The following is a 21,169-nucleotide window of genomic DNA, read 5'->3' on the forward strand; positions in this document are numbered from 1 at the left end:
ACAGGGACACATAGGGCAGATCCTGCCTGAACAGGATTTGATCTTCAAAAGGAAAATTCCTACATTATTGCACGATTTTACATTTTTAATTTAAGTAAAGGAAATGAATTGGGGGAGTTAGGTGAAAACTACAAAGCATATACTGTAACATTTGCATATAACTTTCCAAACATTTTTCTGTGCAAATACACTCATGAAGGTACAACTAATACAGACTACATAAACGGGTAGTCAATTTTTCCCTTAACTACTGGGAGCAAATGAATTCATGCCGTCACAGCACAGGCTGCAGCAGCAGATCCTTAGCATGCACTGAGCTCTCCCCGCACACAGGACCCAACTAAGAGACACACAGGGCATCTATGACATCTCAGCATCGTAAACAGCCTTGAAGTGAACACCTTCACTTAATACACTCCTTTGCATGTAGTTCCCCATAAATTTCTCCAAGAATGCCGTAAAAGAAAGGACAAAAGAAAAGAAAAGAAAAGAAAAGAAAAGAAAAGAAAAGAAAAGGGACAGAGCTAGAAATTAAAGCTATACTTTCCCTTACACAAATGATGTGCTAAATGTCTCAGCGGGGCTCTTAAACAGAGGGGGTGTTTTTTTCCTTCTTAAGACTCAAACACTAAAAACATTTTGGAAAACAACTCCCTATCCTTCTCATGTCTGTTTGTGGTAAATCTAGGGTTCAATCTCAACTGTAAGAGAAAGGAACCTTTCCCCTGGCCCAACCCCACTTTACCAAGAAACCAGCAATGTGAGGCCTGGCTGCATGGCCCTGTCTGTCCCAGACACAGAACAGGTCTTAGCAGGCAGGGTCTACACACCTAAGGAGCTGCCAACAGAGCCAAGTCAGAGAAGACATGAAGCAGTGAAGTGATCAGAAGCCCTTCCTGCCAGCCAACCTCAAGGCTCACATCACTGAATGTTACTGTTTGTAGACCAACTAAGGAGCTACCGAGTTGATTCCTAACACCCTAAGTGACAGAAGCACAAAGGCACACGAACCTCCGCTGTTTTCCAAGCCAGCTAACTCTCCTACCAGCAGCTATGGTAATGCCACCAAGCACTACACAACTCTGATTTACATGAACAACTGTTTTTCTGAAGTCCAAACTCTAACAGAATAGGTCACACTACCAACAAGTCACCTATGTAGTGTGCCATTAGCCACAACATCCCTTCTACCCTGGAGCTCCATATGCATGCTCGCGCACAGCTATATGGCCTTACTGTACCTGCACATGAAAGGAACATCAGGCTCTTCCTATAGGGACTGTCTCTTCTCCATACATGCTATTTTGACAACAATTCAAATTATTGCAGAATGTTCTATGTTCCCACTTGTGGCCCACAGTAGCAGCTTTCCTGACCTCTCTTTAATAAAGTCTCTAAGGGGCGCCTGGGTGGCTCAGTCAGTTAAACATCTGACTTCGGCTCAGGTCATGATCTCACAGTTCGTGAGTTCAAGTCTTGCTCCAGGAAAGCTCTGCTTCTCTCTCCTTCTCTCTCTCTCTCTGCCCCTCATGGGATTCTCTCTTTCCCACCCCCTTCGCCGCCCCTCGCTCACTTGCACCTTCTCTCTCTCTCTCAAAACAAATAAGTAAATAAATAAAGTTTGTGCAATAGGAATGCCTGTCAACAATGAGCTCACTAGTCCACATCAAGAGGGGCCCTATGGGAAGGAAGCATGATTCCGGTGTTTATGCTCATCACTAGAACTGTATGAAGTGGTAAAACTGAGAGAAGAAAAACAGCACGGGAAAACAAGAACTCAGAGGTGAGGGTGAGGAGAGGGTCTGCCTTCACGGTGACTGTTACTTCTGTTAGCACCATGAACTAAATTAAACTGCCAGTGCACTAGTCGGGGGGGGGAGGGGGGGGATCAACCATGTAGGGTAGCCATCCTTTGGACTACAACTCCCCCTCCAGCCATGGGATCTGGAGACCTCAACGGAGCATCCCCATAAAGGTGGCTTGCAGGGTTCTCAGCACAAGGACACCCTAACCTCCCCTCCAAGTTCCTGGTTATGTGAGGCAATGCACCCCCCCTTTTTTAAATTTTTGTAATGCTTTTATTTATTTTTGAGAGAGAGAGAGAGAGCGCACAAACAGGGGAGGGGGAGAGAGAGAGAGAGAGAGAGAGAGAGAGAGAGAGAGAGAGAGAGAATCCTAAGCAGGCTCCACACTGTCAGCACAGAGCCCAATGGGGGCTCGAACCCACAAATCATGAGATCATGACCTGGGCTGAAATCAAATTGGACACTTGACCAACTAAGCCACCCAGGCACCCAGCATCCCCTTCTTTTGTTGAAGCTCATCGAAGTTGATTTCTGCTACCTGGTTCCATCTCTTTCTCCACTGACGCAAATGGAGGCCCTGAAGTTTCCCTTGCATGCCACCTAGTTATTAAGGAGCACAGCCCGTGACCGGCAAAGCCCCCCAGGGAGCTAAAACTGGGTGGTAGGAAGACATCTGCCACCACAAACTAACTAGAAATGGATAAAAGCAAATTTCTAAATAGAGAAAAATATCATGACTCCTTAGACACAAATTTTCAATCAAGAACAAAATAAACCATTATTTCCTCACAAAACACAAAAAAAGCTGGTATTAGAAAAAACCAGTTCACTTGAAATTTTTAACTTTTTAAGATTTTAAAGTATTTAAGGGCTTCTGGGTGGCTCAGTCGGTTAAGCATCCAATTTCAGCTCAGGTCATGATCTCACGGTTTGTGAGTTCAAGCCCCACATCAGGCTGTCTGCTGTCAACGCAGAGCCCACTTCAGATCCTCTGTCCCCCTCTTTTTCTGCCCCTCCTCCACTCTCCTTCTCTCTCTCTCTCTCTGTCTCTCTCTCTCTCTCAAATTAAAAAAAAAAATTAAAACAAAGATTTTAAAGCATTTAATAAATCCCAAGCCCAGTGACTACTGTAAAGGAAAATGATTTTTACTGTTTCAACAGCTTCCTGCAGCATTAAAACAGGGGTTAGCATAAACACACACCAATCCCAGGGCTCACTCTCATGCCCCAAACTTGGATGAGCAAAATGTCTCACTATCCACATGCCTTAGTGGTCATGGGGTCAGGACGAAAGTCAGACCTGGTTGGTCAAAATCTTATAGGGAAAAACAGAATGAGTGCCTCCAACACAGTGGATCCACTTGCTTCGAGGCTGAATCTTGAGGGGTGACACAGAGGCTTCCCAGGGACACTGGGGCTACAACTTGGAAATTAGGAAATACTGGGGGTAGTGGACGATCCTGAATTTCTGGAGGAAAAGTCAACATTTTTACTGCCACCAATAATGGAGGAATGTAAGCAGAAGTACTTTGTGCTGTTTCATATCCATAATATATTAAGTCAGACAGAAGACAAATAATTTTTGGACAAAGAATTTGTAAGATGTGCAATATAGATACTACAAAATTTTAGCAAAATCCTGGAGCTTAAGGATGAGTACAGTTCTGAGGATTTCAGTTGGACCCCTGCATACTACAGTGCTAGTTACACATATGGCAGAAACAATGAAACCATAGTGTGTCTGTGACTGAAAAGACTGAATTCCGTGTGTCCCTCAGACTGAGGGCTCTCTGTTAAGTCGCCATGCTAGCTTCTAATTATCACCGACCATGGCTGCTAAGAAAACCTGATGAACAATAATCTTTTTTTTTTAACATTTTTTATTGTTTATTTATTTTTGAGAGAGACACAGCATGAGTGCAGGAGGGGCAGAGAGAGAGGGAGACACAGAATCTGAAGCAGGCTCCAGGCTCTGAGCTGTCAGCATAGACCCTGACGCGGGCTTGAACTCACAAACCATGAGATCATGACCTAAGCTGAAGTTGGACACTTAACCGACTGAGCCACGCAGGTGCCTCAACAATAATCTTGTAATGGCAAAATAGTACTAATTAAAAACAGTGGCATTTCATGCTGAATGTGAACAGTGCAGTTTTGACCTTTCTTAATGGACTATTTCTTCTGATACATCTATATATGTAAAAGGCGATCAGCTTGAGGTTTCTAACAGCATAAGCAACAACAACCTCCACAAGTAGCATAATTATATTCATTAGTCATGGCATGACTCTGTGAAAGAAAATCTATCACTGCCTATGAAAATTCTTACAGTTTTCCTTAAATATGTGTAAAAGAGACTAGAAACAGTCACATATACAAATAAGAACATAGTACAAGGTGAGGGCATTTCAAATCAGTAGAAGAGGGGATAATTAACAAAATGGTCACTGAGGCCACCGGCTGGCCATGGGAGAAAGGCCATCACAAACATGAATCAATGGGTGCAGGGATAACATATAGTGCAGCACAACTGTACAAGCACTAGGAGAAATCCTTGGTGACCCTGAAGTGAGGAACCCCTGATTCTAAGCCTAACTAACTCCACGACCAGGAATCACAAAAGAAAAGCTTTACAGATTTAACTACCAAAATATTTTAAGCACTTATGTGACAAAATAAAGAAATAACTCTAAAAGCCTGGAAAAAAAAGGGGGGGGGGGGGCTGGTCCTGGATGGATCAGTCGGTTAAGCAACCAACTCTTTATTTCAGCTCAGGTCATGATCTCATAGTTCATGGGATTGAGCCCCATTTAGGGCTCTGTATTGACATTGCAGAGCCTGCTTGGGATTCTCTCTCTCCCTCTCTCTCTGCCCCTCTCCCACTCGCACGTGTGTATGTGTATTCAAAAAAATATATGCAGTGTATGGGCTTAGTACCTTTAATATACTCTTAACCCAAGAAGGAACAGATAAATAGTAACTCCAAATCAATTTTGTAAAGACAGAGACCACCAACAAAGTAACAGGCAAAAAAGTGAAACAGGCATTCCCAAGTGGCCAACAGATGCACATACAGGCAGATGCTTGGCCCTGAATGTGACCAAGGGCTGGAGAAGGGGAGGAGTTCCCTAGCTCCCCCATAGCAGCGAGATCACACAGCAAGCAAGTATGCCATAGATTTCCTAAAAACGCAGACCAGTCTTCTCACAAGGATGCAATCTAAAAACACAGACCAATCTTCTCACAAGGATGCAATAACCCTTAACAAAACAGGAAATGAACCCAGCAACATGTAAACATAATTACACATCCATGACCATGTGAGATCTACCCCAAGAACACAAGGTTGGGGGGCAGCTGGGTGGCTCAGTCGGTTGGGTGGCCAACTTCAACTCAGGTCATGATCTCGCAGTCTGTGGGTTTGAGCCCTGCGTCGGGCTCTGTGCTGGCAGCTCAGAGCCTGGAGCCTGCTTTCAATTCTGTGTCTCCCTCTCTCTCTGCCCCTCCCCTGCTTGCTCTCTGTCTCTTTCTCAAATAATAAACGTTAAAAAAAAATTTTTTTTTTAATTACAAAAAAAAAGAATGCAAGGTTGGTTTAACATCTGAAAATCAATGCAACAATTATTAACAGAATATAGGACAAAAACCACAATGATTAAAAAAAAAAAAAACCAAAACACAAAAAACCCATAACGATCATCTCAACAGATGAAAAAAAAAAAAATCTGACACTGACTTCAAGCTGTATTACAAAGCTGTAATCATCAAGACAGTATGGTACTGGCACAACAACAGACACTCAGATCGATGGAACAGAATAGAGAACCCAGAAACGGACCCAGAAACATATGGCCAACTAATCTTTGACAAAGCAGGAACAAATATCCAATGGAATAAAGACAGTCTCCTCAGCAAGTGGTGCTGGGAAAACTGGACAGCAACATGCAGAAAAAGGAACCTGGACCACTTTCTTACACCAGACACAAAAATAAACTCAAAATGGATGAAAGACCTTAACATAAGACAGGAAGCCATCAAAGTCCTTGAGGAGAAAGCAGGCAAAAGCCTCTCTGACCTCAGCTGCAGCAACTTCTTACTCAACACGTTTCCAAAGGCAAGGGAAACAAAAGCAAAAATGAACCACTGGGACCTCATCAAAATAAAAAGCTTCTGCACAGCGAAGGAAACAATCAGCAAAACTAAAAGGCAACCGATGGAATGAGAGAAGATATTTGTAAATGACGTATCAGGTAAAGGGTTAGCATCCAAAATCTATAAAGAACTTATCAAACTCAACACCCAAAAAACAAATAATCCAGTGAAGAAATGGGCAAAAGACATGCATAGACACTTCTCCAAAGATGGCGAACAGACATGAAAAAATGCTCGACATCACTCATCATCAGGGAAATACACATCAAAACCACAAGGAGATACCACCTCACACCTGTCAGAATGGCTCACATTAACAACTCAGGCAACAACAGATGTTGGCGAGGATGCAGAGAAAGAGGATCTCTTTTGCATTGTTGGTGGCAACGCAAGCTGGTGCAGCCACTCTGGAAAACAGTCTGGAGGTTCCTCAAAAAACTAAAAATAGAACTACCCTACGACCCAGCAATTGCACTACTAGGCATTTATCCAAGGGATACAGGTATACTGTTTCAAAGGGGCACGTGCACCCCCATGTTTACAGCAGCACTATCAACAATAGCCAAAGTATGGAAAGAGCCCAAATGTCCATCAACAGATGAATGGATAAAGATGTGATATGCATACACAATGGAGTAGTACAAGGCAATCAAAAAGAATGAAATCTTGCCATTCTCAACTACATGGATGAAAGTAGAGGGTATTATGCTGAGCGAAATTAGAGAAAGACAAATATCATAGGATTTTACTCACATGAGGACTTTAAGATACAAAACAGATGAACATTAAGGGAAGGGAAGCAAAAATAATATAAAAACAGGGAGGGGGACAAAACGTAAGAGACTCTTAAACAGAACAAACAGAGGATTACTGGAGGGGTTGTGGGGGGGGGGGGGGATGGGCTAAATGGACAAGGGACATTAAGGAATCTACTCCTGAAATCACTGTTGCACTATATGCTAACTAACTTAGATGCAAATTCAAAAAATAAATTAAATAAAAATTTTAAAAATAATAAAATAATAAAATTTTTAAAATCTGACAAAATTCTTTCATGATCTGCACAAGGCACTGGGGGCTCTAGCCAATGCAGGGCAGTGACAGCAGGCGGAGGGGGTGTCTAACACAAGTAAGAAAAGGTAACAGTTACCCCTAAGCCTACCGCCAACAGTAAACACCTTAGTGTATCACTTACAGCTTTTTACATTAACAAAATAATATACTTATTTTTAATCCATTCTGTCATTGAACCTGATGATAGAGGTCTCTCTCTATAACATCATATGCAAGACATGCAATGGTGTATCACATGGCTACAGCCGACTGCTTAGCTATTACAAGCATCACGGATACTAACCGTGCACGTCTCCAGTGAAGCTCCCCTCTTCATGCACTCACCATGCTGTGTGCTTCCTACATTTTCCACCAGATCCCACCACCACCTTCTTACTGTAAATCACATCATCCCGAAAGTCACCAATAAAAAGAAAATGGTCTACTCATTTTTCTGCCTTCAATCTCTGTCCTTTCCCACTTAGTACATCTATTCTGCAGTTAGAATTATCTTTCTAGAGTTGTGACCTCACCACAATCTGAAAACACCCAGTGTTTCCCACCTCTCATGGGCTCTGGCTCGCACCTCCCAGCACAGCACAGAGGTGCTTTGGCACTCTAGGCCAGGGGTCCACTGGCCAAATCGAGCCCAAGCCTATTTCCGTACTTCCCACAAACTAAAAACTATATTTTTTTAGTTATAAATATAAAAAAGAATATGCATTAAAAGCCAGGTGTGGCCTGCACACCTGGCCCTTTCCAGGAAGTTTGCTAACCCCTAACCCAGCCCAACAATTTTTAGGCACCAAAAGAGCCTGCCAAACATATGGAAGTGCTGACGCATCAAGCTACTGAGGGTGGCTTGAACAGAGCCCTTGAGTCTCCGTCACTGCCTTGGTCCACCCCCCAGCTTTCATCCTCCAAGATAAAACTCTGCCACTCAGCCGGGCAAAGCCCCCAGGGTTCATCCGGCTGATCCCATGCTGCACTGAGACTCCCTAAGCACCTCTATCTCAGCAGGAAGGGGCCCCTGAGCAGCATGGGCTCGGATTTAATCATCTTTGCAACCCAGCATCTAGCAGAGTACCTGGCACGTAACACATATTCCCGGACTTTCTGAAGAACACATTTTTTTTTTAATATTTTTATTTATTTCTGAGACAGAGACAGAGCATGAGCGGGGGAGGGGCAGAGAGAGAGGGAGACACAGAATCAGAAGCAGGCTCCAGGCTCCGAGCTGTCAGCACAGAGCCCGACTCGGGGCTCCAACTCACAAACCGTGAGATCATGACCTGAGCCGAAGTCAGTCGCTCAACCGACTGAGCCACCCAGGCGCTCCTTAATCATCGTTTAAAGTGTGTTCTTTATGGGGCGCCTGGGTGACTTCGGCTCAGGTCACAATCTCGCAGTCCGTGAGTTCAAGCCCCGCATCGGGCTCTGTGCTGACAGCTCGGAGCCTGGAGCCTGTTTCAGATTCTGTGTCTCCCTCTCTCTGACCCTCCCCTGTTCATGCTCTGTCTCTCTCTGTCTCAAAAATAAATAAACGTTTAAAAAAAAATTTTTTTTTAAATAAATAAAAATGATGATTAAGTATACAATGCAGGCCTCTGACATCAAGAGACAAGTCATGTGATGGCAGGAAGACTGCACAAAGTAACGCACAGCACACCCCCAAGTGCATCTGGACATGCACTTCAAGACTGGACACAAGAATAAAGAGCACAAAAGGAAAGCTCCAGAGTTGAAAGCCAAGTGTTCGAGGACATGTGCTGGGTTGAAATGAGCTGGACGGACCACAGTGTGGAGCGCTGGAAGAAGTGAGGGGAGCTGGAGAACCCACTATGGGCTTTAATGTCTATCATCTTAACATCCCTTGGTACAGGACACCCAGGGGACTGGTATGGTTGAGCGACCGACTCTTGATATTGGCTCAGGTCATGATCCCAGAGTTGCGGGATCAAGCCCCACACTGGGCTCCACACTGAGCATAGAATCTGCTGGGGATTCTCTCTCTCCCTCTGCCCCTTCCCCAAGGATCCTCTCTCTCTTAAATAAAAAAAATAAAATAGTAAGTTTTAACATTCCTTGATAGATGTCAGTAAATCCTGTTTAACTTCTGTTGGCCCCTAGAATTTGCTTCTTAAAAGTATGGTCGCATGGAGACCAGTCCTGATGAAGCCCTGGGGTTTATTCAGGTTACAGGTGTACAGCTTTCATTAAGTGTCTATCTACCAAATGGCAGGTGCTGTTGTCCCTCTGTGCTCTTTGTGCTCCAGGACTAAGGCCCATATCTTTGTGTTTTAGAAATTCTCCCTTGCAGTCCCCGGCACCTCTCTATCACCCATTTCCTCTCATTATACATCAGAGAGAGGGGACAGAGCAGCTGTAACTGGTCACCACCCACCTCAGCCCTCTGGGTGAGTCAGACTGTGTGCTTTATTCCAGGGCAAAACACTGGTCTGCCCTAGATCACCGGCTTCAACTGCAGGCTCCTAAGAACAATGGAGTTACCAGGAACGACCCACAAATTTGCAGGCCCTCCCAGGATTGGCCGTGGGCCAAGCAAATAGTACATTACCACATATACAAGCTATTTTTTCATGTAGGTAGCATTACTAGATTGACCGTAATTTTGTTACTTTCTGTTCTCTCAATTAGTACATACTTTCCACAATTACTACCATGACAACAGCCTTCAAATTTTTTGATGTGAGGAAAAAGTTTTTAATACACTGAAAAAATTCTGGCAATTTCTAACACAGACTCCCCGAAGGCAGGACCTGCACCTCTTCCAGGTTCTGAAGCTCATCAGCCCTTAGCTCCTACGGAAACAGCCACCCAGTTTAATTTTTAGTCGGGCATTCCACTTCTCAGCACTGTGAGGCCATGTGGCACAGTCAGAGCACCGGCCAGCAGTAACTGACCACGACTTCTGGGCATATCCTCAGAGCCAGAGCTCAACACTGGCTCCAGCCCTCCCACAATTACAGTGCACCTTACACAGGGCACCTCCCCTCTGAGGGCAACCTTCTCTTCTGAAGAATGCAGGAGGTAAAAATAAGACTGGACAGAGTTTATATACCAAGAAAAAGGAGAAGCCTATTCCTCTTTTCAGATCGGAAGAGTAACTCAAGCAACAATCCTAGCTGAAATATCAGGAACATAAAAGTAGCAGAAGACAGAGGTGGGAGACCACAAACCCAGGAAGGTACAGTGGGTATCTACTGGTCACCAAAGAATACCCCAGTATGAGCACATACACAACAGATGACTTCTTATACTCTCAAGGACATCATTCTACAAAGCGGAACTGTACTAGCCTGAAAGGAAGATGTGCCTTTGCGACACACCGTCCCTGTAAAAATGTTTAGAAAATCCCCAATGGAGTTAGCATTCTAGCTTTATTAGAACAAAGGCACCATCTGGTGGTTAAAAGAATAAGTGCAGGCTATGGGAAGAAAGCCACAGAAATAAATATTAATAAATTTCCCTTCTAATCAGAAAGATTCTTGGAAAAAGACCACATTCCTAATCATATTGGTGATTAAAAAAAAATCTTTCTACAATACTGCTCTGTAACAGGATTGAAATAACATGGGAAAACAAACACATTTATAGCTGAATTTCATTCAAAATCCCTATTTTGTCAAAAAGACTGAGCATGATAAAGAAAGTAAACCAAGAGTTGAATGTTTGGAAGCATATGACCAAAAAAAGGTGGAATTTATCGCCCATCAGAATGCACGCTCTATGAGAAACAGGAATTTTTTTTTTTTAATATTTTTTTTTCAACGTTTTTTATTTATTTTTGGGACAGAGAGAGACAGAGCATGAACGGGGGAGGGGCAGAGAGAGAGGGAGACACAGAATCGGAAACAGGCTCCAGGCTCCGAGCCATCAGCCCAGAGCCCGACGCGGGGCTCGAACTCACGGACCGCGAGATCGTGACCTGGCTGAAGTCGGACGCTTAACCGACTGCGCCACCCAGGCGCCCCTGAGAAACAGGAATTTTGTCGGAGAATTTTTTTTTCCATTGCTGGGCTACCAAGCCCTTCAGTGTACAATAAAACAGTAGTTCTCAAGCATTCCAGTCCCAGGACCATGTTATACTCTAGAGAGTACTAAGCATCCCAAAGAGATTTTGATCCTATGGATCACGGCTATTGATATTTACAAACCAAAATAGAGAAAATCTTTTTTTTTTTTTTTTTTTTTCAACGTTTTTTATTTATTTTTGGGACAGAGAGAGACAGAGCATGAACGGGGGAGGGGCAGAGAGAGAGGGAGACACAGAATCGGAAACAGGCTCCAGGCTCCGAGCCATCAGCCCAGAGCCTGACGCGGGGCTCGAACTCACGGACCGCAAGATCGTGACCTGGCTGAAGTCGGACGCTTAACCGACTGCGCCACCCAGGCGCCCCCAAAATAGAGAAAATCTTAAAATCACTGTCCCTTCCTTTAAAAATAATAACACATTGCATGCTAACATAATATATTTTTATAAAAAGTAACTACTTTTCAAAAGAGAGAGAGGAGAGGCTCAGTCAGTTAAGCATATGACTCTTGATCTCAGCTCATGTCTTGATCTCAGGGTGATGAGGTCAAGCCCTGCGTTGGGCCCCAAGGGCCCCGCGGTGGGACCCAAGATGGGCATGAAGCCTACTTAAAAAAAAGAAGAAGAAGAGAGAGTGTATGTGTCATTTTTTTACAAGTCTGCAAATATCTCTTCTAGCTTAAGGCTCACATGCCCTGCATCATGTAGCCAGCCTCTAGAAGTGTGCCCTCTAGCCTCCTGACAGACCGGGGTGGGAAAAGCCAACGATGTCCTCCCTGGTGTTAGTACAGACAGTCTGACCTTACAGGTCTGGAAGGGTCTTGGGGACCTGCTACTGTGTCTGGTATGCAGCACGCGCTAATGGAGCTTTGTTGATGGGAGGGACAAAGGACAGAGCATGGGATGGAGATGGTAAGAAAAGGACAAGGGGGTAGGGAAAGGACCAAGCGCAGCCAAGTGTGGGAGGGGTGCGGCCTGGCCCCAAGCACTGCAGGGCTGGTACCCTTACTTCATACTGATTACAAGTATATGATGCAGCTGTTTTATTAGCTCTGTTTTCAGAGTTATCACCTCCACCTGGGGTCATCTTCCCTTCAGGTTTTTACTGTAATTTAAAAAAAAACTAATGAGCATTAATCACATGAATTGAAACGCAGATAAATAAGGGTTGCTGTTAATTTGTTTACCATAGAACTAATATATGCTCATTAAAAAAAATTTTTTAACATAACAAAAATCACAGTCAATCCAGCAATTCAGAATAACTAAGTAAACAACTGGTATATTTCCATTTCTTTCCTAAACTTACTATGAAAGTTTTTTTAATTGACATTCATCTTGGGGCGCCTGGATGGCGCAGTCAGTTGTATCTGACTTCGGCTCAGGTCATGATCTCACGGTTTGTGAGTTAAAGACCCACACTGGAGTTTCTGCTGTCCCACAGAACCGGTTTCAGATGCTCTGTCCCTGCCTCTCTCTCTCTCTGCCTTCCCCCACTCATGCTCTACCTTGAAAGTAATAAACATTTTTAAAAGTTGATGATCATCTGTAAAGTATACAAGTACTAACAAAATCACTATAGATAGGAAACCCTTAGTAATCCATTATTTAACCTCTCCAAAAAAAAAAAAAAAAAATTAATTAAAGAAACTCTCCAAGTATGGGTGCACAGAAGATCACATACTGTATGATTCCATTTATATGAAAAGTCTAGAAGTCCAGAATACACAAATCTAACAGAGACAGAATACACAAATCTACAGAGACAGAACACAGATGCCTAACTAACTGCCAGGGGTTAAGGGGAGGAGAAAATGTGAGTGACTACTGATGGTATAAGGTTTCTTTTGGGGATCATGAAAATGTCCTGGATTTTTTTGTGCTCTATTCATGGACATACCCAAGTTTCCAGACTAGTCATTCTGGTATATAATAGGTAATGAGTATCTGATGGATGAATAAATGGGGGAGTTGGCTGCTGGAATGGATGGGGAGTGGGGGGGGATGGAGGAGTGGGGAGAAGAGTGAGTGGGAGAGTGGATGGGGGGTGGGGGGCGTGAGTGGGTGGAAAGTGGACGGGGGGGGGGGGGGGGCGGGCGGGCGGTGAATGGGGGTATTCCTCTCCTAGAAAGAGCCTGAAGTCTCATGTTGGTCAGGCTCCCAGGGGTGAACAGCCAGCACCACTTCTTCCTTTGGTGGTCGTCGTCCTCCTCCTCCTCCTCCTCCTGCACACAGTTTCGCACAGTTCCAAGGGCCCCACTTCCTGCCCCAGGCAGAAAAGAACGTGCTCTTCAAAAATCTAAGAAGCTTTTTGGGATGAGCACTGGGTGTTGTATGGAAACCAATTTGACAGTAATTTCATATATTAAAAAATAAAAAATAAATAAAAAGAAAAAAGAAAAAAAAAATCTAAGAAGCAGCTGTGAGCTCTCCTTCGCAACATTTGCTCACTTTTCTTTTCCAAAGAAAGTCTGTGAAACAGAAATGCGTTAGAGGAAATGGACCTCGAAGAAGTCCCTCATAGCCTCTGTTACAATTCTACAGAGAGGCTTACCCTGAAGGTGAGCTAGTTTGGATGGGCTCTTTGCTGGATTCCGTGAAGCCCACCAAGCAGCACGCGCCCTACACAGCATGAACTCCAACACAGTTTCAAATGCCAAAAAGTCCAGGCCACTGTGATGAACAGTACAGAAGCGTATCCTTCCTCGACTAGTTCTCTAAAGACATGACAAAATGCTTGACTGACTGTATTTTTTTATTTTAAAAGGCCACCAAAACTTTTTACCTCACTTGAATGTTTCACTTTGGTTATGCTGTTTTCTCTTAATACCACGGTCCTCAGATGATTTGTGCTGCTTCAAGAAGATAAAAATCTTCTAACATTTAAAAACACTCCCCATCTCTAAAATTCTCTTAAAATGAAAAGCAAATGTCTACCTAAGAGAGGCCTCCCCCACCAACCGCCTGCTTTCCCCACGTGCCTAGGCTCTGCCCCCACCTTGCACCTGCAGGCTTCACCTGCCAACGGTCTCCAGCCCACCCTGGTCTCCAGCCCACCCTTCGCACAGAAGGACCCTTCATCTGAGAGGGGTGGGGAAGGGGGAGGGAGGGAAGAGGAGAAGGAGAAGAAAGGGAGGGGAGGCCAGAACCTGCCCTTGCACAGGGTGCGACCTCAACATGGCCTGGGGAAAAGTTCCTCTAAAAGCACACTTTCCACTCAGAAAATAAGAAAACAAACGCTCCATTATGGGCTATGCTGCTAACATGAACCACCAATGAAATTTCCATCACAGGTGTTCAACACGCATCTGCATACCTGGTTAAATGGTTCCTCTCAGAACCACCACCCACAGCAGCGCCATTTCCCAGCGGGCCAGCGGGTGCAGGGCCTGGATTCACAGTGGCCCCGCGTTCAAGGGCAGGCACAAAGGAGCCGTCCCTATTGTTCCCTCTTCCTCATTCCGCTGGCTGAGCTGGAGTTTCCTCAGATCTAGGAGAGTAGCCTACCCTCCCCCACCCTTTTGTTCCAAGAATACAGTTCTAGAACAGGCAGCCTATGTACCAATCTGCTCCAATCCTGCGATTTCCAATAAGTAAAACCACAGCCCCTCACCAGGTCGCTCCCCCCAAGATGTGTCTAGCACGTGCTTATCCACTGTCTTGCTTTTCTACGGAACAGCTGAGAAAGCCCTTGTGGAAGCTCTGCTGCCTTGGGTCTCGGCATCTCTCCACGACCTCATTTCTGTCGTTCCAAGGAAAATGGAGTCCCCCACTCACCAAGGCAGACAGGGCCATCCTGCAACCTGAACACGTGCTCAAGCAGATCCCATTAGGCAAGGCACCGCCTTCCAAGGGGCACTCTTGGGGAGTGGTCAGTGCCAGTCTCAAGCCCGGAGCTGACGGACTTCTTTCTCCTCAGCCTGCATGGAAAATGAGCCAACTGCAAAATAACATGGCCAGATCCTCCACACACAGCCTGGCTGGTCCCCGGCCCCCACACTCTCTCACTCATGCCCTCCTTGCTCCCCATCACCACTGAGGCCACCATGGGGCAGGGAAGGAAAAAACGAGGCAACACCATTAGTCAGCAAAAGCTTCCAGTACTTTCTCTGTAAACGTTGAAGCAAGAGAAAAAATACTGGTTTATCATCAGCTTAACTAACAGGCCTTACATAGTTTTCAATAATCAGAGCTTTGGAGGGATCACCCACCCCCACTCCCAAGAAAGCACACACATCTGGTGACAGGACATCACGACAGGGTTATTCTGTAGGGGGTGGGGTGGGGTGGGGCGGGGGTGGGACAAGGAGGTGACCCCACCAACACCCTACCTCCTAGGCCCTGCCCCCAGCCTAGGAGCACCTTCGTGAAGAAAGGGGTTAAACAAGAGAGGAAAAATATTAAACGCCACGTTCCTTGCCTGCACCTCTATCCATTTTTTCCCTCCTGCACTAGTGCAGTTGTTGGCTGCGGCCACTGCAGGGGAATCACAGCAGCTCCACTGCCCTTTTCCACCATCTGTAAGCACCTCCTGAAATGGAGGGAGCTCAAGGCAGGGAGCAGTCCAGAGGTACAGGCCCACAGTGCACCTGAACCCCCTCAGATGGTTACAACGAACATTTTAAATGAGCAGAGTTTTCTCAGGAGGAAACCATTCTACGTTTATCGTCTTCACCCTAAAAATGGGGAAAGGTCTTTTTAAAGAAACCATCAAAACAGCTCATCCCTACCACCGCCAAAAGAAAAATCACTCTTAGGGTCTCTTGGGATCAGCTTTGTATAAAAAAATACTAACAGAAACCTAGGATAGGAACCTGAGGTCAAGTCTAAGGGAACAAGAGTCCTCTTACCAGCCCTGTCATAAGGAACTCACCTTACAGATGACCTTTAGAGCCAAGAACCCAGTGACTGAATCACAGGGAAGCAAACCAAAAGCTTGCCATGTACATCAGACCCCTCCTCCAAGTGCTCCTGTCCTCCCAGCGCAAGAACACCTTGGAGGGGGGCGGTCTCAGGGCCCCAGTCAAGTGTGAGAGCAGCGGGTCTCCGCCCACATGTCCCCCATCCTCCACTATGGAATTTCCTCTTTAGGAGAAGCGACCCTTCCACAGCTGTGCCGCCCCTCCAATCAAGTCCGAGTTGTGGCTCTTAACACAAAACGAAATATTTGAAGCCCCTTTTTTAAAAGAGGCAATATTTTAAAAGTAGTGTTTCAAGCAAACTTCAAAATAAAACCACAAATATTATTTCCTATTTTTGAGGTTATATGAAAAAAATAATACTAACCTTCCTATATAAATGCTCTTCTGTAAACTCCCTACCCACCATGCTGTATTTTCGGTTGGATGCTGGGGCCTGCGGGCTGTGGCTGAACCCCAGAACCATCATAGGGAGGGGGGTCAAGTCAAAGTTCAGCCAGAAAAATGAAGGTCATTCTTCTTGAAGTACCTGGATTCCATTCAGCCAAGAGCAAACGACAAAGACACCAAACTCAGACACAGACTGGAAGTTCAGCTGTAGAACACACATTATCGATGGAGCCACGGTCCTGTACAAATCTACCGACAGCTCACGAAGAACAGACAACAATCCGACCCCACCCTGAGTTCCCACTCCTCAGACTTACAAAGGAAAGAAAAGTCAGGCTGATTAAAGAAACATAAAAGCACAGGTAATGAAAACAGATACAACTATTCGCTCATTACTAAGAAAATGCATTTAAAACAACGAAGATACCATTTTCACCTATCAGATGGGCAAAAAATCTTAAACCCTGACAATATGAGAGTAGGGATAAACAGGCAATTCTCATATACTGTTGAGATAATAAAATTAATGAAACCGCATTGGGGGCAGCTTGGCAACATTTATAAAATGTTAACACATACGTAACCCTTGGCAAGGCAAGGGTTATTTTTTAGTTTACCCTAAGATACCCTCGCAAAAGGACTCCACATCATACCTAACAAGGACATCCACTCAGCCTTCTTTCTAGATTAGACCATCTAAAATATCCACCAACCTGGGGTGCATGGGTGGCTCAGTTGGTTAAGCGTCCGACTCTTGGTTTCAGCTCAGGTCATGATCTTGCAGTTTGTGGGTTTGAGCCCCTCATTAGGCTCTGCACTGTTAGCATGGAGCCTGCCTAGGATTTCTCTCTTTCCCTTTCTCTCTGCCCCTCCCCTACTTGCTCTTGCTCTCTCTTTCTCTCTCTCAAAATAATAAATTTTTTAAAAATATAGTAAAATGAATAAATAAATATCCACCAACTAGATACAGAAATTGTTAGAGGCTCACAAGGAAATACTTAAAAGCTCTTGAAAAGTGTAAGAAAAAGCTGATGAGCTACTGGGGGAAAACCATGGAGACAAACACAAGTTAAGGTACAGAAGAGTGTGTCTGTGAGATCCCTGTAAGAACAGAGATGCTGGCATGTGCACAAAAATCTTTTGGGAAGGAATTATAAGAAATTATTAATAGCACGTGACCTTTGTAAGGAAGATTAAGAGCAGAAAGGATGCAAAAAGTTACCCTGCAACATGCACCTTTCCTTACTATTTATTCTTCTTTTCTTTGGGCCACCAGTGTGCTAAGAATTCTGATGCACCCAGCCTTGCACAGTGTGCTGGCCCCACTGGGCCCTGCTTCTCCACCTACTCAGTTCTTTAACCATGTACTAAGCACCCATTGCCCCACTAGTCACAGCAAAACCAGGATCTTGACGAGAATCTCTGCCCAACCAGCCACATGGTCTCCCCAGGCCATCACCCCTACCTCTTCATACCCAAAATAACTATCCAAACAGAACCTGTGGACTGCAGCTTCATGGAAAAAGGTCACCAATACCTTTGTCAAGGGCTTAACAACAAATCCATCTAAAGAAGGTATAAATGAACAGGAAAATGAATCCAAGAGATGGAAAGAGACAATAAAATAACTGGTAATTTCTATTATAAATGAAAACTTCTAAGGAATACATCAGCAACTTGAATCCAAAAGCATAGAAAACACTACCAGGCATTACTGGGTGTATCCCAGGTATACAAGTGTGATTTAACTTTATAAAATTCATAAATGTAATCTACCAATTTAACAGATTTTTTTTTAATGTTGGTAAAATTCAATATCCAAGTATGATTTTAAAAACTCAGTAAATTAGGAACACAAATTTCCTTATTCTGATAAAGAGTATTAAAAAACTAATAAAGTAAACATCATGCTGTGATATTGCAATTTATTACAGGAAATATGTATTTGGTCTTCTTCCTCATTTCTGGCTCAAGTCCCCAAAACTTCTGCAATTTCCCAAGCATAGAAAGTGATGCAGGTGTCTTTTTTTATGTTAATGAGATGACTTTGGGAAAGCCCTAAAGGATGGGAACTGCTTGCCCATGAATCCTGCCAACCACAGGATTAGAGGGGTAGGACTTCCAGTCCCAACCAGACCTCTGGGGAGGTCAGAGGGGCTGGAGGCTGAATCAATTGCCCACCAATGGCCAATGAGTTTAATAAACAGCTAAGTAATAAAGCCTCCATAAAAACCCTAAAGGGCAGGGTTCAGAGAACCTCCAGATTGGTAAACACGTGGAGATTTTCAGGAAAGGCAGCACACCTGGTGAGGGCATGTAAGTACCTGCCCTTCCACACACCTGGCCCTGGGCATCTCTTTCACTGGGCTATTCCTGAGTTATATCTCTTTATAATAAACCAGGAATCTAGTAAGATGAGTCTCTTGAGTTCTGTGAGCCATTCTCGCAAATTAATCAAACCTAAGGAGAAGGTCAATGGAACCTCCAATCTGTAGCCAGTCAGTCAGTAGCAGAGGCAACCACCTGGATTTGTGACTGGCATCTTAAATGGGAGAAGGAGCAGTCTTGTAGGACTCAACACTTAACCTGTGGAACCAGATACTTTCTCCAAGTAATGTCAGAAATGAGTTGAATTCATGGACACTGTACACCCTGCTGGTATCAGAGAACTGCTTGGTACTATATGTGGGGAATGGCCCTCCCCACGTGGAATTGGGCCAAGGAACCCCAAAAGACATTGTAAATGCGTTTCCTACAAAATCCAGAATTGGACTGATGAGTTCAAGCCCCACACCAGGCTCTGTGTTGGCAGTGTGACGCCTGCTTAGGATTCTCTCTCTCCTTCTCTCTCTCTCTCTGCCCCTCCTGCTCTCATTCTCTCTCTCTCTCTCTCTCTCTCTCTCTCAATAAACAAACAAACCAACAAACTTAAAATTTAAAAAAAAGGAATAATAATACAAATAAACAACGGGTGCTTGGGTGGCTCAGTTGGTTAAACATCTGACTCGTGATTTCAGGTCAGGTCATAATCTCACGGTTTCTGAGCTCAAGCCCTGAATCAGGCTCTATGCTAACAGCACAGAGCCTGCTTAGGATTCACTCTTTCTGCCCCTCCCCTACACACTCTCTCTCTAAATAAATAAATAAACTTTAAAAAATGAATAAATAAATAAATAAACGAAACCAAGAACAAGGGCAACCACCAGCATTGCCTCCATTCAACACTAACTGGTACAATTAGACAAGAAATTTGCAGTATGAGTATCAGAAAGGAAGAAATAAGACTGTTAGTACTTGCAGATCACATGACCTATAAATGACTAGGAATAACAGCAGAGCTTAGGAAGGTGACTGTATGTAAGGTTAAATATTCAGCTGCCTTGCTATGTACCACCAGTGAACAATTAGACATGGTAATAACAGAGAGAACATCATTTAATGATGGCATCAGAGAATCATCGGTTTAGGAAAAATATAATTTCACTGAAACTTTTTATTAAAAAACTGAATGAATAGGGATGTCTGGGTGGCTCAGCTGGTGAAGCACCCGATTTTGGCTCATGTCATGATCTCATGGTTCGTGAGTTCAAACCCTGCATCAGGCTCTCTGCTGTCAGCACCAAACCCGCTGTGGGTCCTCTGTCTTCCTCTTTCTGCCCCTCATACCCCCTATCTCAAAAATAAACATTAAAAAAAAAATTTTTTTTAAACCTAAATGAATAGAGAGACATACTATATTCACAAATAGGAAGACACAATATTGGGAAGATGTCCATTCTCATCAAATTGATCTACAGATTCAATGCAATTCCAATTAATATCCCAATAACATTTTTCATGAAGTTTGAGGATTCTAAAGTTTATATTAAAGAATAAAGGGTCAAAATTATCCAGAATGCTTTTGAAGGAAGCATGGAGGAGTGACCTGCCCTACTAATTTCCAGGATGTATGATGAAACAAGATAACTAAGCAGCATACTGCTGCTGGCAAGCTGGCCAAAGGCATAAATCCAGAAAGAAATTCACACACATGTGAATTCTGAGTTATGGGCCATCAGTTTCATGGAGAAAGGAAGACCTGTTCAATACCTGAAGCTAGGAAGAAATGATGCAGGACATGAAAAAAGAGGACACGGAATCCCAACTGACATTTTTTTAAAATCTTTTTTTAAATACAAGAAAAAAGCCAACTCCAGAAGAAATAAGGAATTCAACATCAAAAACTAAACTAAGGGGGTGCCTGGGTGGCTCAGTCGGTTAAGTGTCTGACTTTGACTCAGGTCATGATCTCACAGTTTTTGAGTTTGAACCCCACATGAGGCTGTCAGCAAACAGCCCACTTAGGATCCTCTGACCCTTCTCTATGCCTCTCCTCCACTTGCACTCTCTCTTTTTCTCAAAAATAAATAAAATTTAAAAAATAAAAATAAGAACACATTTTTAGGCCCCAATTTTTTTTTAATTTTTTAAATTTTATTTATTTTTGACAGAGAGAAAGACAGAGCACGAGCAGGGGAGGGGCAGAGAGAGAGGGAGGCACAGAATCGGAAGCAGGCTCCAGGCTCTGAGCTGTCAGCACAGAGCCTGATGCGGGGCTCAAACTCACAGACCACAAGATCATGACCTGAGCCGAAGTCAGACACTCAACCGACTGAGCCACCCAGGCACCCCTCTTAGGCCTCAATTTTTAAGAAAATAATGTGACATTAAAATTTCTAAGTACTGAAAAGCACAGTTAGGAATGATATCTATCTTGGACTGGGCAGAAGAAAAGTAAATGGAAACAATCTGTGGAA

General features: G+C 44.0%; 1 protein-coding gene across 5 annotated transcripts in view; it reads right to left on the minus strand.

Annotated features, from left to right (window-relative positions):
- The window catches only part of EHMT1 (euchromatic histone lysine methyltransferase 1), a 153,184-nt gene that overhangs the window by 103,587 nt on the left and 28,428 nt on the right, over positions 1–21,169 (minus strand). Inside the window, exon 1 of one of the 5 annotated variants that reach the window (XM_058693373.1) lies at positions 14,381–14,402. The exons of the other annotated variants lie outside the window; for them this stretch is intronic. The gene's annotated coding sequence lies outside the window, so the exon portion shown is untranslated. Of the gene's footprint in view, positions 1–14,380; positions 14,403–21,169 lie in introns of those variants that run through there. 5 annotated transcript variants of the gene reach the window in all.

This window comes from Neofelis nebulosa, chromosome 12, assembly GCF_028018385.1.
Source record: "Neofelis nebulosa isolate mNeoNeb1 chromosome 12, mNeoNeb1.pri, whole genome shotgun sequence".
Taxonomy (NCBI): Eukaryota; Metazoa; Chordata; class Mammalia; order Carnivora; family Felidae; genus Neofelis; species Neofelis nebulosa.